This window comes from Scyliorhinus torazame, chromosome 6 (assembly GCF_047496885.1).
Source record: "Scyliorhinus torazame isolate Kashiwa2021f chromosome 6, sScyTor2.1, whole genome shotgun sequence".
Classification (NCBI taxonomy): domain Eukaryota; kingdom Metazoa; phylum Chordata; class Chondrichthyes; order Carcharhiniformes; family Scyliorhinidae; genus Scyliorhinus; species Scyliorhinus torazame.
This window is the reverse complement of record NC_092712.1, coordinates 174,587,700-174,604,876: the sequence shown is the minus strand read 5'-3', so window position 1 is coordinate 174,604,876 and position 17,177 is coordinate 174,587,700. Positions and strand designations below refer to the sequence as shown.

Sequence of the window (17,177 nt, the reverse complement as noted above, 5' to 3'; positions counted from 1 at the left end):
ATCATCTTTCATTCACAATTACACTACAGAGAAATTGGCCCCACTCCTCTTGCTGCCAATACGTTTGAGTATCAACTCTTTCTTTTGAATGTGTAATTCTCGGTTATTTACCCATTGGATACATACTAACTTAAAATATCAACAGTCCAAAATACAGTTGATACAATCATCCTTGACAGTGTTTTGTGATTTTCTATACCACAACAAGTTCAAGTTTATTTTTAAAAAAGCGTATGCTCTAATTTTCACAATACTGGTAATCGGTTTCTCTTCATGTCCATAAAGGAAAGACACTACTTTCAAACCCAGAAGGCTTTCTTTCCAATCTATGCCTGCCTGTTCACTAACACTAACTCCATAGCATCTCCTCAGCTTGCTCCTAACTCTGTACCATGATCTTGTTTGCCCGTACCTGCTTTTGTCACTCTAACAAGTACCGGGGCAGCACAGTGGCATTATGGTTAGCACTGCTGCCTCAGTGCCAGGGATCCAGGTTCAATTCCAGCCTTGGGAGACTGTGTGGAGTTTGCACGTTCTCCCCCTGTCTGTGTGGGTTTCCTCCGGGTGCACCGGTTTCCTCCCACAGTCCAAAGATGAGCAGGTTAGGTGGATTGGCCATGCCAAATTGCCCCTTAAGTGTCCAAAGATGTGCAGGTTAGGTGGGGTTACAGGATAGGGCAGGGGAGTGGGTCGAGGTAAGGTGCTCTTTCGGAGGGTCGATGCAGACTCTATTGGCCTAATGGCCTCCTTCTGTACTGTAGGGATTCTATGCTGTCTCTCAACCTTAGGAAGGCTCCTTTCAGCTTACCCCCCACCCAATTCAGTGACAAGGAGATATACAGCAGGTTAAGGAGACACAGCCACAGACACTTGCGTGCACTTGTACACACATAGTGTAGCCGCTTAAAATGGCTAACTCCCGATTAGAATGGCCAAACCCCGATTTAAAATGGCGAACGGAAGAGGCTAATGGGAAAATCAGCCAACAGGACTCAAACAGACAGCTGCAGGTAAAACAGTGTATTCGCCTATGGGGAAGCCAGACCGAATCGATACCTGCAGCCATCAACATAACAACACCCCAGCCATCTGCGTATAAAGTAGCAATCCCGGGAACAATATGCTACAAATTAGTAACACAAGGCCAACCCAGACCTTTCGGCGCCAGCAGGAGCTGACACAAAGAGAGGTAAACGACCACCCCTCGATCAAGGAATCGCTCCAGCATTGGAGAATATCGAACCAAGTGATTGGGACCAAGTCCAATCACTTGGAACCAGGTACAAGGTCCGCCTCGAGAGGCAGGAAGCCCCTGCGGACTATAAGAATAGGGGCCAAGTTCAAATCGACCCTTCTTCTCCCGGCTGCACCCTTCGAGACCCTTCTGCTGACCTTCTACAACAGCCACAAGAGAACATAAGTTTTACTCCAACGATCGGTACGAGATAGTCACACCTGACTATCGACATGTACCAGCTTTTGAATCCCGCAGGCTCAGAACCCATTCGAAAGGCCATTCGTTTCCCTGACCTAGTGGGCCATTTCCAAAGTTAAGTATTGGCCTGTTAGTTGTAGGAAGTAGCTTAGAAGTAGAATTAATGTATAAGTATTAATTGCTGTATATAATAAACGAGCGTTGATTTAACGCTTACTAAGCGGTGTGTTGGATTATTAATCATTACTCGGACTTGAACCACGTGGCGGTATCAGAAAGATACCTGGCGACTCAAGAGCAAAGGTGACAGAATAAGAACAATTAAACTAAGGCTAAAATGAGCAACATTTTGGCGGCTCTGGTGGGACCCGATCTAGAAGTGGAAAACCACTCCGGGAGAACCCAAGAAATTTGAATGAGAAACCCAATTCGAAACAGAAAACCACAAATGTTCAAGCAGTTCTGATCAATACTCATAATTCGGAAGTGTGTGTATGCATGCGTAACTAACAGGGCTATAAGGTAAAACTGATAGCTTTTTGTTGCGTCAAAACTGTCGGAAGTCTGTATTTTCGGAAAATAGCGAAAGCTGAACCCGCATTTACAACACCGCCTTAGCCCCCTGTTCCAAATTTAGAAGAAGCAGTCGGATAGGAAAGGTGGCCATGCAGGCAATGCAGCGCCTCATGAACCCTGAGGAATTTGCGGTCGCAGCGACCAGCAGCAGTAGAGTGGGACAGTGTCCCATTTGGGAGGATGAAATCCGGAAATATCTCAAGGGCAAAGGATGGCCCCTGTGTGGAATGATTTCTGCGATAACGAGGAATCAGGTCCCGGAAGTATAGGGCATACTTGGTGGGAGAACCTGAGTGAGATTCACAAAAAGAGCTTGGGAAAAGCTCGCAAGCCGATGGCAATCGTGTCCTGTTTGGCACAAACTGCGAGGCACAGAGGAGGTCGTCAAGACGTTCCGCAAAGAAGTTGAGGGCATACATCGGATGAGTAAAGTCGATGTAAGCAAGTTGAAGAAGAGAATTTAGAATTAAGGAGGAAATTGGCAGCAAAGGATGAAGAGGTGGCTGTCGCCAAACGGGGTCACCAGTCTTGTCTGGCGCATTTAAGCAGTTTCCAGTCACAGTATGAAAAGGCCTATCAGGACACGCAATGTGCAGTCCTGGTAAGAAAAGAGACAGAAAAACAGGTAGAGACGCTACAGAAACAGTGTAGTGATCTCAAAGCAGCATTAAGAGCACTCCACGCTGCCACCACAGAGCAAAGACAGAGCACCATAGATCACGCAAAGTGCCGGAAGCAGATTGCAGAGCTGCAATCACTGCTTTCTGTTCAGAAAGGATTTCAAGAAACCTTTGGGGAAAAGTTAGAACAGGAAGACGGCCCTGATTGGGAAGAGTTACACGAAACAGCGCAGAGAAATGTTCAGGGCACATGTGCGCAGGGAAAGCCCCAAGAGAGAAAAGCACCCCAACCCCCCACACAGCAGTTAGTTCAGGCTCCAATGAACCCTGTAACCACCCACCGCACAGCCACATCGGACGATGCGGAATATCTATATTCCACCCCCTTAACAGTGACCCAATTACGGGACGCGTGCGAGAAGATCAGACCGTTCCTCCCCAACTCAGACCCCCACCAGTTCTTTGCCACAGTTAGACGCCAGGCGCACATGTACGTCCTGGACGAGAGAGAGCATGTAAAGCTCATGGTTTTAACTTTAGATCCATCGGTAGCAGCAGCCCTTCCCGACCCACAGAGCGTAGGGGGAGGCACCCTTGAAGAAATGCATACCGCGATCCTGGATGTGATCGGGTATAACCGGGGTGACCCCGTAGATGGCCTCAATAAATGTAGGCAGAAGAAATCTGAGCACCCCACAGCGTTCGCTGGACGCCTGTGGATTCACTTCACAGCAGTCTTCGGAGACGTAGACCGTGCCCATTTGTCCCCCGACAACATGGCCAAATGGACCCGCACCCTTATCTCCCATGCCACAGATGCAGGACAGAAAGCCTGTACAAGTTATGATCCCTCAGAGGAGGCCCATAACGAGAAGTGGGTAGTTAAAAGATTGTCCCGCATTTGGGAGCAATCTGTTCAGAGCAAACCCACAGCTAAAAACACCGAAGAAAAGCAGGCTGCCGCAGACATGCAGGCAGTAAAAGCAACACATCACAACCCCGCCTGGGTAAATGAGGGAAAGAACAGCCCCCCACTCAAGTCACTAGAGTGTTACAAATGCGGACAGTTGGGACATTTCGTAAAAGTGTGCAATGCCCCAAAAAAGCCACAGAGAGCCCAACAGACAGGCACTCTGACTAAGACAAAGACAGAGCCCATCCATAGCGTTAGCGCCAGTTCGGATCAGACGGACTTGACCGGACCGGACTGACGGTGTACGGGCTCCCCCAGTTGGGTCTGCGAAACCCTTTGGGATAGGTCAGGACAACCCGTAGTTGCAGCAAAAATTTGTGGACAGCCTATCGAATTTCTCTGAGACACAGGAGGGTCCCGCACCACCATAAATTCCTCCACCCTATTTCAAAAGGACACGTGACCCACTACAGCCACTATCACCCTCAGCGGCTTTACAGGCCACTCACAGCAGGGACACATCACAGCCCCTGTACCCATTCAAATCGGAACCATCACCACCAAACACCCCGTGGTTTTAGTAGACCTGCCCCACACAGCAGAACACATTCTGGGAATTGATTTTATGAATTCCCACCACCTTTCATTCGATCCAGTCAACCAGTCTGTCTGGAAGATGGCGTAATCCGCAAGAGCCCCCGCAACGCTCAACATAGGGGAATACATGAACAAAATTAGCACAGTAGGCGAATTTTGGTTCAACCCAACCACGCTTAGCACGGACAAGCAGGTTAGGGCAGTCCTGCAAAAGAACAGGGCAGCATTGGCGACCCACAAGCCCGACTGTGGACGGATGATTGGCTCCGTACAAGTAACAGGACCTGACCCTAGACCCCAAAAACAGTACGGATTTCCCCTAGAGGCAGAGGGAGAAATCTTAAAAGTAATAGCGAGCTTATGAGAGCAGGGCGTACTTAGATCAGTAGCCTCCACTAATAATGCCCCGATTTGGCAGGTGAGAAAGCCCGATGGATCATGGCGACTGACCATTGATTATCGGGAACTCAACAAAGTCACCACCGCAGCAGCCCCCACTGTAGCAACAAGTCCCGAGACCATGCTCAAGCAGGGACTCAATTCCCGCTACTTCACGGTTTTGGACATCAGTAATGGATTCTGGTTCATTCCATTGGCAAAGGCGTGCCAGTACAAATTTGCCTTCACCTTTAAATCACAGCAGTACACGTGGACATGCCTGCCACAAGGATTCCACAACTCCCCCTCCATTTTCCACCGACAGCTGGCAAATGGATTAGCAAAATTCTCTTGCACCGAATGTCTGGTACAGTATGTAGACGATCTACTACTGTAGACAGACAAAAAGGAAGAGCACATCGAGTACGAACTCCTGGAACTATTACATTCAATTGGTTGTAAAGTGAACCCCAAAAAGGCCCAGATTTTGGAAGAAAAAGTGGTATATTTGGGAACAATTATCACGCACGGTAAACGCGAGATCGAGCATAAAAGAATTGACTCGATCGCTAAATTGCCCCTTCCCCAGAACGTTTCAGTCCTCCGGTCGTTTTTAGGACTGGTTGGCTACTGCCGAAACCACATTGACGGTTTCGCCAGCAAGGCAGCGCCCCTCTCAGACCTCCTAAAGAAGGGAGCACTTTGGGAATGGCTTCCGCAGCATACGGATGCTGTGGACTCTTTAAAACAGGCGCTCATAGCCGCCCCCGCACTACAAGTTCCAAACCCGCTTTCCCCTTACGCCATAGAGGTAGCGACCACAGACTGCACCCTTTCAGCCGTGCTCCTCCAGGAACGGCACGACCAGTTAAGACACGTAGCTTACGCCTCCCGACTTTTAGATGCTGTGGAGCAGGGATTTTCAGCCTGTGAGAGGCACCTGCTCGCAGTTTTCTGGGCAGTCCAGTACATTTCATATATTACCGGACTGAACCCCATCACAATTCTGACCGAACACACCCCCACCCAACTTTCACTGGACGGATGACTCAAGGATGGTACAGTAAGACAAATAAGAGCAGCCAGACGGACCCTTCTCTTGCAGGGACGGGACATCACAGTAAAAAGGACAAAGACACACACCTACATAGCCGACAATTTACAGTACCCCGGAACCCCCCAAGAATGTGAGATTATCTCTCCACACCACAACACAGGCCCCTTTATCGCTAAAACACCCCCCAGAAAGATAGGTAATTCAACTCAGATCCCCCCGCACACGGACATGTGTGAGCCCATAAAGATTTATGTGGATGGATCTTCCACAGTCTTGGATGGGAAGCGCATAACAAGTTGCGGGATCTATGTCGAGGACGCGCAGGGACGCGCACTCGAGGAAGTATCGTTGAAACTACCCGGACACTTAGGCGCGCAGGCAGCAGAGCTTGCAGCCATCGCATATATAGTAGAACACCCAGATTCCTTCCCCAGCCCAGTAGACATATACTCGGACAGCCTCTATGTCTGTAACAGCATCACGGAATTTCTGCCCCAGTGGGAAGCAAGAGGATTTGTTTCCGCAGATGGGAAACCCCTCCCCTCAGCCCCATTACTCCGCCATATTTTAGAAAAAGCCCAGAACAGGACTTTTGGGATCATAAAAGTCCGATGCCACCATCGTTCCTCCCCCCCCTGGAAATGTAAAAGCCGACGCACTGGCTAAGGCAGGTTCCAGACATGGGTATTTTTGGAAACCCCCCGAAAGTGCGCCAGTGAGTGCAGTTCAGGTCACACAGACTAGAATCGAGGATCTAGGAGAGGCCCAGAAGCAGGACAACAATCTCTCGGAGATTGTAAAAGGAAAGTTTCCAGCCTCCTACGAGAGGTTCAGAAATACACTGACCACACATGACGGTATGGTGTTAAAGGGCACCCTTTATGTGGTTCCTGAACCGGACAGGAACCAATTGATTTGTTTGTTCCATGGCGGTCATGGACATCAGGGAATCGATCCCACTACAGCCCATCTCAAATGGCTTTGTTGGTGGCCAAATTTAAAGGAAGATGTAAGCCATTACATAAAAAAGGGTCTTATCTGTGCGCAGAATAACCCCGACAGATATGCCAAAAAGGCCCAACTCAGCCACACCCGACCCGTTAATGGCTCCTGGACTAACCTCCAGATTGATTTTATAGGTCCATTGCCCCCTTGCAGGAATGGCTATAAATATGTACTTGTGGTCATAGACACATTTACAAAATGGGTGGAAGCATTCCCAGCCCTCACAAACACTGCAAAAACCACAGCCAAGATTCTAACCCACCACATCTTTACAAGATGGGGACTCCCCCGCAGCATTGAATCGGACCAAGGTTCCCATTTTACGGGACACATCATGCAGAACGTCCTCACGATATTTGGCATCACCCAAAAATTCCACATTGCATACCACCCACAGTCGAGTGGTATGGTGGAGCGCATGAATCGGACCCTAAAAACCACCCTCAGAAAAATGGTCCAGCAGAACAACACCACGTGGGACTTAGTCCTCCCATTTGCGCTGATGTTTTTGTGTAACACTATTTCGACATCCACAGGTTACACCCCACACACTCTCATGACCGGACGCCCCATGAAAGAGACAGAATACTTGTTAGGTTTAGACCTGACCAGCCCCGAAGTAACGGCCCTCACACACGAGAAAGCCGTGGAGCAATTAGTTGCAAATGTTAAAACGGCTCAGTTAGCAGCCGCAGTAAAATTGGGCACCAAAAAGAAACAGAGCAAGGCTTGTTTCGACAAGACAGTGCATGCAACGGAGTATGATATCGGCCAGCAAGTGATGCTTTCCGTATATAACCCCAGCACATTCCTGTCACCTAAATACTCGGGTCCGTATTCCATTGTGGACAAAGTAAGCCCATCCGTTTCCAAAATAAAGTACCCCAATGGTAAGACTGCGTGGTTTCATATAAACCAGTTAAAGGCTTATGGAACACAGTCGAACCATGCACACCACGTCATGCTTGACGCAGCAGACCACACCCCGCCAGCGTAACCCTACCAACCCCCACCACGTCCAGCCCAGCCACGGACTCGACCTCGACTCCACCCCCAAAATATACACTCCGCCCCGGAACGCCCACAGACTGCAGCAGCAGAGACAGCGACTGTGACGGTAGCCACAGCACGCCTCCCAACTATCCCCATGCAACCGGACCCACACCCAGCGACTCAGGCTACGATCCAAGTGATCCCTTCCTGATCACTTTCCTGAACAAACCCCACCACCGAACCACACTGACGACCCCGATTTTGTCCCCACACAACTAGACACCAATTATTGACACCGTGACAACTCCTACAGACTCGGCTGCAATGACGAGAGCAACCCCAACTCACACCATGCAGCCCTTTCAGCCCTAATCCACTCCAGAGTTTGGCACCCGGGAGAAGAGGACGACCTTGGGTCTGACACCCAAACCGCCAACCCTGTTCGCAACCGAGAACTGAGGTGTCCAGATGATGTTTTAAAGGAACCGCTTGGGAAAAGTGTTGTCCTTCCTGATGGAACCTGCAGAATGTTTTATGTTCTAAGTTTGTTTAATGTTATATGTCCGACAGGAGAACTTTTCCACACGCTTGTTCAGCGGAACTAGCTTATCTGCAGATACTGGTCAACAGACCACACGCTTGTTCAGCGGAACTAGCTTTTCACCTGATACTTGTTCGGGTATCAGACGCCCGATCGTAACTGCCCTTCTGGTTCGAAGGATAGAACCACTACGGCAGCCCCACCACGATGACTACATTTTTGCCCGTTCTTGCCGGTTGCTCAGGCAGTCGAGAATCGGCGTGAGACCCGCCCTGCCTGAGGACCACCCCGCTGGTCAACTACGCTCGGGTAGGGGAGATACGGCATTGGTAGCCGTCCTACCCGGGGACTCCATCCAAATCTTACCCGTCGTGGCCCATACGCACCTCATTTGACATTTTTCATTTCAAAAAGTTTTTGTTTGTTTAGGTAACCTTTAGGTTGCCGCCATCTGCTATTTACATCCTGGAACATTGGGATGATAACTCAGCACTGCTTCATGATTGGGAAGTGTGCCGTGTCCTAAAATTTGTTTTGGAAAAAAAAAAATGAGGGAGTCACACAGAGTGACCAATTATAAAGGGAAAAATTGGCACCAAAGGACAGACACACTAGCATACCAGATATTAAACAAAGATAGTTACAGATACTATGCTTGTTTCTACAGAACTCCAGAAGCTCCAGGATCGGAGAAAATAAAAAGAGAAGGAAAGAGGACAGCCATGAGGACTTCCTTCATCGTGATCAACATTTTGTTGGCCATGTAGGAGGTGTGTCCCCCCCCGGTCAGGGAATGGAAAGTAACAAAATTGATGTGATCCTTCACGCTTCGCGTTAGGATCACAAGGAGGGTATGTAGCCGCTTAAAATGGCTAACTCCCGATTAGAATGGCCAAACCCCGATTTAAAATAGCGAACGGAAGAGGCTGATGGGAAAATCAGCCAACAGGACTCAAACAGACAGCTGCAGGTAAAACAGTGTATTCGCCTCTGGGGAAGCCAGACCGAATCGATACCTGCAGCCATCAACATAACAACACCCCAGCCATCTGCATATAAAGTAGCAATCCCAGGACCAATATGCTACAAATTAGTAACACAAAGCCGACCCAGACCTTTCGGCACAAGCAGGAGCTGACACAAAGAGAGGTAAACGACCACCCCTCGATCAAGGAATCGATCCAGCATTGGAGAATATCGAACCAAGTGATTGGGACCAAGTCCAATCTCTTGGAACCAGGTACAAGGTCCGCCCCGAGAGGCGGGAAGCCCCTGGGGACTATAAGAATAGGGGCCAAGTTCAAATCGACCCTTCTTCCCCTCTCCGCACCCTTCGAGACCCTTCTGCTGACCTTCTACAACAGCCGCAAGAGAACGTAAGTTTTACTCCAACGATCGCTACGAGATAGGCACTCCTGACTGTCGGACTGTACCAGCTTTTGAATCCCGCAGGCTCAGAACCCATTCAAAAGGCCATTCGCTTCCCTGACCTGGTGGGCCATTTCCAAAGTTAAGTATTGGCCTGTTAGTTGTAGGAAGTAGCCTAGAAGTAGAATTAATGTATAAGTATTGATTGCTGTATATAATAAATGAGCGTTGATTTAACTCTTACTAAGCGGTGTGTTGGATTATTAATCATTACTCGGACTTGAACCACGTGGCGGTATCAGAAAGATACCTGGTGACTCAAGACCAAAGGTGACAGAATAAGAACAATTAAACTCAGGCTAAAACGAGCAACAATAGAAAGGAACAGAGGAAGACAAACAGGAAAATACAGTGAAGTAAACAAAGAATTAGAGAATGAGTAATAAGCAGAGTAAGGTAATGAAGTAAGATATTTTTGTTGAGCTTAGTTTAGTTTTGAGTGATACTATAGGACACCAACAAACTGAATGCAATTGGGGAGTGGGTACTTTGCAGAAATTATTTTGTGTGCTCCCATAACAGTTTGTTTGTATCTGTGCTGTTGTGTTATTAGGTCAGTGCCACTTGATTATTCTTCATTATTGTCTGCTCCAGTCGGAATCCTGTTTTACCAGCAGAACATCTACTATTTTTAGTTTAAGAATGTGAAAACACTAAGAATAATAAAGAACTTGTCTCATAGCACCTCATCATATCCCCAGGCTATCCCAAAGCATTTCAATACCATTGTACTACTTCAGAAATAGTTACTGCTTTGAAAGCAACCCCATGGCAGCAAATGCATGTCCAGAAAATATATTTTAATACTGCTGGATGAAGTAAGCATGTTGGCTAGGATGCCAAATAAACTTTCTGCTTTACTTCAAATACATCTGTAATGACCTGAACAGATAACATCTGGGTTTAATGTGTCATCCATAGGGTGGTTTTACACCCCAGAGAAAACAGTTATGCTCCAGTGCTAACTCTTTCATAAATCATATTGCCATAACATTTGTAAAACATTTGGCATTGGTAGAACACAACTCTCAGTGAACACTTGAAATCTTCCCTGAGGATTGCATTGGTGAGTGCAGACATGGGGGGCCCCAGATTGCATGACTGCACAGACACTATGGAGCAGAAACGCAGTATAAACTCGGTTTACTGTTTGGGCTGCTGTTCAGGCGTCACCCAGAATAGGGCATGGATTCCCCATGTACTGCTGCGAGCTGCAAGGAAAAACTTTGTACCATAATATTTTGCTGTAGTAGCAACCTGACCCTCAGAGGAAGAGAGGGTGTTGTAAAGATTTGTTGATGTCTCACTGAGAGGTCTGGAAATTTTTGAGTTTGAACACCAACTATTTATTGTTAACCCAGAACCATGTACATATCCAGGTATGTACATATCCAAAGTACTGTCATACATGGGTGCTACCACCATGTTGGCTCTTTCCAGACTCTACTGCACCAACCCATCAGGTGACTCTTTACATCATATCCGAGCAGAACTGTTCTTCAGTCTCACATTAACCCTTGCTCTGCCAGGCATCCTTGTACCACAATGGTACGTTGCTACCGCTTAAAGGCATATACAACAGAGGAAGGCCAGAAAAGAGCAACAGCTAGTAATGAGATGAGTGAAACTCAAGATTTCATTGTGGGCAAAGTGAAAGATTGATCCCATTGCTGTGCAAAAGAACAGAAGGATGGAGACTGACAATTCTCTCCTGAATAACCAAAGAAGATAGGAGAAACACTTTAGGGAAAAGAGTAGGATGCTTCACTGGAAGAGTCAACTAAGTAGAAACTAGAACACTACTTAAAAAGGATGGGATAAGTATTTGAAAAGGAGGATTTTGGGGAAATGGAGATTCATGACACAATACCAACATTGGGGCTGCATGGCTTCCTGTAGTGCTGTAATATCGATCATTCTGTGCAAACATTCCTTTAAGTACAAGTCCAGAGAATGGCTTAAAAAGTTGTTGAACTTAGAAATGTTGTTGAGCTGAGTTTAGTACAATGTGCCCTGTGAGACATGCTGCAAGCAGGAAGCTTGCTGCCCTTTATGTGTTCACTTGGTCTGGCTTAGTCAATGTGTGCCTGCCAATTCTGATGTGTAATTTCTAAGTAAAAATTGACTAATGAAGGGAAAATGAGTTACCAGTTTTTCTACGAATCAGTGAATTTCACTGACTTTCGTTAGTTGCTAGCTGAATCAAAGTTCCTAACACATCTGACTCCTCACCACTCCACCAACTGTTTCCTCTCTTCCTCACCAACTTGTAGGAGGCCTCCTGGTAATCAGAACCCAGGTTCGATTCCCCGCTGGGTCACTGTCTGTGCGGAGTCTGCACGTTCTCCCCGTGTCTGCGTGGGTTTCCTCCGGGTGCTCTGGTTTCCTCCCACAGTCCAAAGACGCGCAGGTTAGGTGGATTGGCTGTGCTAAATTGCCCTTTGTGTCCAAAAAGGTTAGGTGGGGTTATTGGATTACGGGATAGGGTGGAAGTGAGAGCTTAAGTGGGTCGGTGCAGACTCGATGGGCTGAATGGCCTCCTTCTGCACTATATGTTCTATGTACCATGTTCAAAGGTACTCAACTATGGGGGACTCGGCCTTTTTATAGTTGTGACGGTCACATCATACCCGTAAAGATAATTGGGCAGTGGACTCCATAGGAACATAGGAATTAAGAACATGAGTAGGCAATTCAGCCCTTCGAACCTGCTCTGCCATTTAATCAGATCATGGCTGATCTCTTCTTGGACTCAAATCCACCTCCTTACCTGTTCCCCATATCCCTTTAACTCATTGTTCATCAAAAATATACCTATCTCCTTCTTGAAACCATTTAATGACTCAGATTCCACCACACTATGGGGCACCGAGTTCCACAAATTCACCACCCTTTGTGAGTAGTTCTCTCCTCATACATCAACCCTTTCATCCCCGGAATCAATCTGATGAACATCCTCTGAACTGCCTCCAATGTCACCACATTCTTCCTCAAATAAGGAGACCAAAATTAGACACAATACTCCAGATGTGGTCTCATCAACACGCTATACAATTGCAACAACACTTCTCTACTTTTATGCTCCAGTCCTTTTGCAATAAACGCTAACATTCCATTTGCTTTTTAATTACATGCTGTACCTGCATACCGACTTTCTGCGATTCATGAACAAAGACACCAAGATCTCTCTGCTCAGATGCATTTTGAATCTGTTTTCCATTGAGATAATAATTTACCTTCCTACTTTTTTGGTCAAAATGAATAACCTCACAATTATCTACATTAAACTCCATCTGCCAAAATTTGGCCCAATCTCCTAGCCTATCTATGTCCGTCTGTAAAATTGTTATCTCCTCTTCATTGCCTGCTTTCCCACCTATTTTAGTATCATCCACAAATTTTGCTATTTACACTCTGTCCCTGCTTGCAGGTCATTCATATAGATTGTAAACAGTTGAGGTCCGAGGACTGACCCCTGAGGCAACCCGTTAGTTACTGTTCACCAGCCAGAGAAGGACCAATTTAGCCTGACTCTCTGCTTTCTGTCAGTCAGCAAATGCTCAATCCAATCTAATACTCTACCCTCCGTCACCTGCAATCTCACCTTCTGGAACAGTCTTTCATACGGCACCTTGTCAAACGCCTTCTCGATGTCTAGATATACCACATCCACAGGTTCCCCATTATACACCTTGCTGTTTACGTCCTTAATAAACTCGAGTAACTTTGTCAAGCATGACTTACCCTTCATAAAACCATGGTGACAATGGTGGGTTGAGTTTTGTCTTTCCAAATGTTGTCATCTACACCTTAATGATTGATTTCAGCAACATCCCATCACAGAGGTCAAGCTAACCAGTCTATAGTTTCCTATTTTTTACCTCTCTCCCTTTTTAATAGGGGCCTGACATTAACGTGTTTAAAATCCATCGAGACTCTTCCAGAATCCAGAGAATTCTAAATATCATAACCAATGCATCCACTATCTCTGCTGCGACCTCCCTTAATACCCTAGTGTACAGGCCATTAGGTCCCGGAAATGTATCTGCCTTTGGGCAGCACGGTGGCACAGTGGTTAGCACAGTTGCTTCACGGCTCCAGGGTCCCAGATTAGATTCCGGCTTGGGTCACTGTCTGTGCGGAGTCTGCACGTTATCCCCGTGTCTACGTGGGTTTCCTACGGGTGCTCCGGTTTCCTTACACAGTCCAAAGATATGCAGGTTAGGTGGATTGCCCATGATAAATTGCCCTTAGTGTCCAAAAAGGTTAGCTGGGGTTAGTGGGATAGGGTGGCTGCGTGGGCTGAAGTAGGGTGCTCTTTCCAAGAGGCGGTGTAGACTCGATGGGCCGAATGGCCTCCTTTTGCACTGTAAATTCTATGATTCTATGATTTAAACCCATTAGTTTATTCAATATCATATCCATCGTATAAGGATGTTCGGGCAGATCAAGTGTTAATGTGGGACTGGAGAACACCACCACCCACGGTATGATAGATTCACATGATGGTAGACTGTGTGTTGCAAGACTGAAAGGAGCTAGCATGGAGATAGGGCACATGCATAGCAGAGCCTTGGATATGTATATATTTATGGGTTACCAATAAATGGTTTATATATAACCATACAAGTCTCCATACCCTGAGTGAGACACAAATAAGTTTACAACTTGGGGTTGCAGTGAAAAATGGACCCTGAAATCCCAGATAAGTCAGGAAGGAAAAACTAAAGAAACTGAAGTTTGACCTGATCGAAGTGTGCTTAATTTGAAGGCATAGTTGGAGAACGGCTAAAAATAAAATGGCCTAAATAAAGTGCTCCATTGCAGATGTGGAGGCTAAGGACTCCATCGTGGCATCTGGCGGCCCATTGTCAGATCTGATTGAATGCAGAGTCAAGGGGCCTAGGTTAGCACAAAAAAGGCTCCGCAAAATTTAAAAAGGGGGAAACGGCTGAAAAGCCGAAGAATATACTGTGCAGGTGAAAAGAAGAACCTGAATAATCAGAGTCAAGAGACCTAGCCAATCACACGAATGTTGAGCAAAACACAATTAAAAAGCTAAAATTAACTTTTAAAATAGGCAGCAGTCATAATGAGCACATCCAGAGCACAGCTGCAAGAAAGCTGTAGCAATGGCAGCATGACACTTCATGGCTGGGATGGACAGATGTGTAAGAAGGTTTTTACAATGGCAGGTGGGGTTTAAAAATCGCCTTCCAGTTAATTCCCAGACTTGGTAGGTCAGGAAGCTGGCCAAACGGCTTGCTTTGATGTTTCCTGGATAATGGATTAGTTTGAAAAAAAGTCCCTGTTGGCCAAAAGCTGACAAATCATGGGAAAAATTGAGAGAAGAAACAAAAACAGCAGCTGTGGAGCCATTTTGAAGAGACAAATTTTTAAAGTGGTACTCACCTATTATGAAAAACAAACGTGGATAGAAAATTAAAACCACCAAACTAGTTACGGTTTAGGTAAGGGCCAAAAAGACCCAAAATTGGGGATCTTGGACAATTTTCTTTTTGATTGCAGGAGTGCATCAGGATTAAGGACAAGTTAATATATTTTTATACTTGCTTGTTGTATTTATGGATGAAGTCATCTTAAAACAATATGTAAAAGAAGCCTCAAGCACTTTCGGTGCGACATTAAAAGACCATAAGGCATAGGAACAGAATTAGACCACTCGACCCATCGTGTTGTTTTCGATCTCCCGACTGCCTTTCCTGACTGGCTCTCCATTTGCACTATTTTTAATCTCCCGACTGCCTCTCCCTCGCGCAGTTTTTAATCTCCCGATTGCCTCTCCACTCGCAATGCTTTTAATCTCCTGACCGGCCCCCTCTCGTGTTGATTTGATCTCCTGACTGCCCCTCTTCTTGCACCATTTTCTATCTCCCGACTGGCTCTCCACTCACACTGTTACCGATCTCTTGACTGGCTCTCCATTCGCGTCATTTTCGATCTCCCAGAACATTCCAAGCTACGAGCCATGAGTAGCACAATTACCGAACTAAAAGACTTCGATGGGGACAGAGCTGTCTAACAAAACCAAAATGAAAATTTGTTCTATGAAAATGAAGGCCAAGGACAAAGGTCTGCTGCAAGTGGATAAAGAAAATAAGATCAAAAGATGTAAATCTGACACTGAAGCTGAAGGAGCTAGAAGAAAAAGCACAGAGAACATAGAACAGTACAGCACAGAACAGGCCGTTCGGCCCTCAATGTTGTGCTGAGCACGGTCCGGAACCAAGATCAAGCTATCCCACTCTGTCATTCTGGTGTGCTCCATGTGCCTATCCAATAACCGCTTGAAAGTTCCGAAAGTGTCCAACTCCACTATCACAGCAGGCAGTCCATTCCACACCCTAACCACTCTCTGAGTAAAGAACCAACCTTGGACATCCCTTCTATATCTCCCACCCTGAATCTTATAGTTATGCCTCCTTGTAACAGCTACATCCACCCGAGGAAATAGTCTCTGAACGTCCACTCTATCTATCCCCCTCATTATCTTATAAACCTCTATTAAGTCGCCTCTCATCCTCCTCCGCTCCAAAGAGAAAAGCCCTAGCTCCATCAGCCTATCCTGCAAACCAGGCAGCATCCTGGTAAATCTCCTTTGCACCCTTTCCAATGCTTCCACATCCTTCCTATAATGAGGTGACCAGAACTGCACACAATACTCCAAATGTGGTCTCACCAGGGTCATGTATAGTTGCAGCATAACCCCGCAGCTCTTAAACTCAAGCCCCCTGTTAATAAACGCTAACACACTATAAGTCTTCTTCACGGCTCTATCCACTTGAGTGGCAACCCTCAGAGATTTGTGGACATGAACCCCAAGATCCCGCTGTTCCTCCACATTCCTCAGAACCTTGCCGTTGACCCTGTAATCCGCATTCAAATGTTTTCTACCAAAATGAATCACCTCGCACTTATCAGGGTTAAACTCCATCTGCCATTTTTCGGCCCAGCTCTGCATCCTATCAATGTCTCTTTGCAGCCTACAGCAGCCCTCCACCTCATCCACTATTCCACCAATGTTGGTGTCATCAGCAAATTTACTGACCCACCCTTCAGCCCCCTCCACCAAGTCATTGATAAAAATCACAAATAGCAGAGGACCCAGCACTGATCCCTGTGGTACACCGCTGGTAACTGGTCTCCAGTCTGAAAATTTTCCATCCACCACCACCCACTGTCTTCTATGTGACAGCCAGTTACTTATCCAATCGTCCAAGGCATCCTTCTGAAGGGAAATAAGGGAGGGGTAACATATGCTGGCTTGTCGTGATGTACACTTCCACGGAAGAATAAAACAGGAGAAGCACAAGAACATTCAATCATCATTGAACATTAAAACGCCATTACATCCTTGCCAACCCAATAAATGAGATATCACTAACTCCCCTTCTCTCAAATGATGCAAGCCATCATCTGGAAAACTAAGTCCTACCAACATGAGCAGGCAGCACACATGAAGCAGAAATATGTATTGTAAATTTCATGGACTGGTTAAACACCTGCACACCTTTGTGCCAATACAAAATCTTACGTTTATGCTGACTACACCTTGATGCAACCCCAACATCTGCAGCTGAGGTGGAGGTGGGATGCTGAGAGAGATGCCCATT

General features: G+C 46.5%; 1 protein-coding gene across 3 annotated transcripts in view; it reads right to left on the bottom strand.

Annotated features, from left to right (window-relative positions):
* The window catches only part of phf14 (PHD finger protein 14), a 362,139-nt gene that overhangs the window by 124,155 nt on the left and 220,807 nt on the right, over positions 1–17,177 (bottom strand). The window lies entirely within an intron of this gene.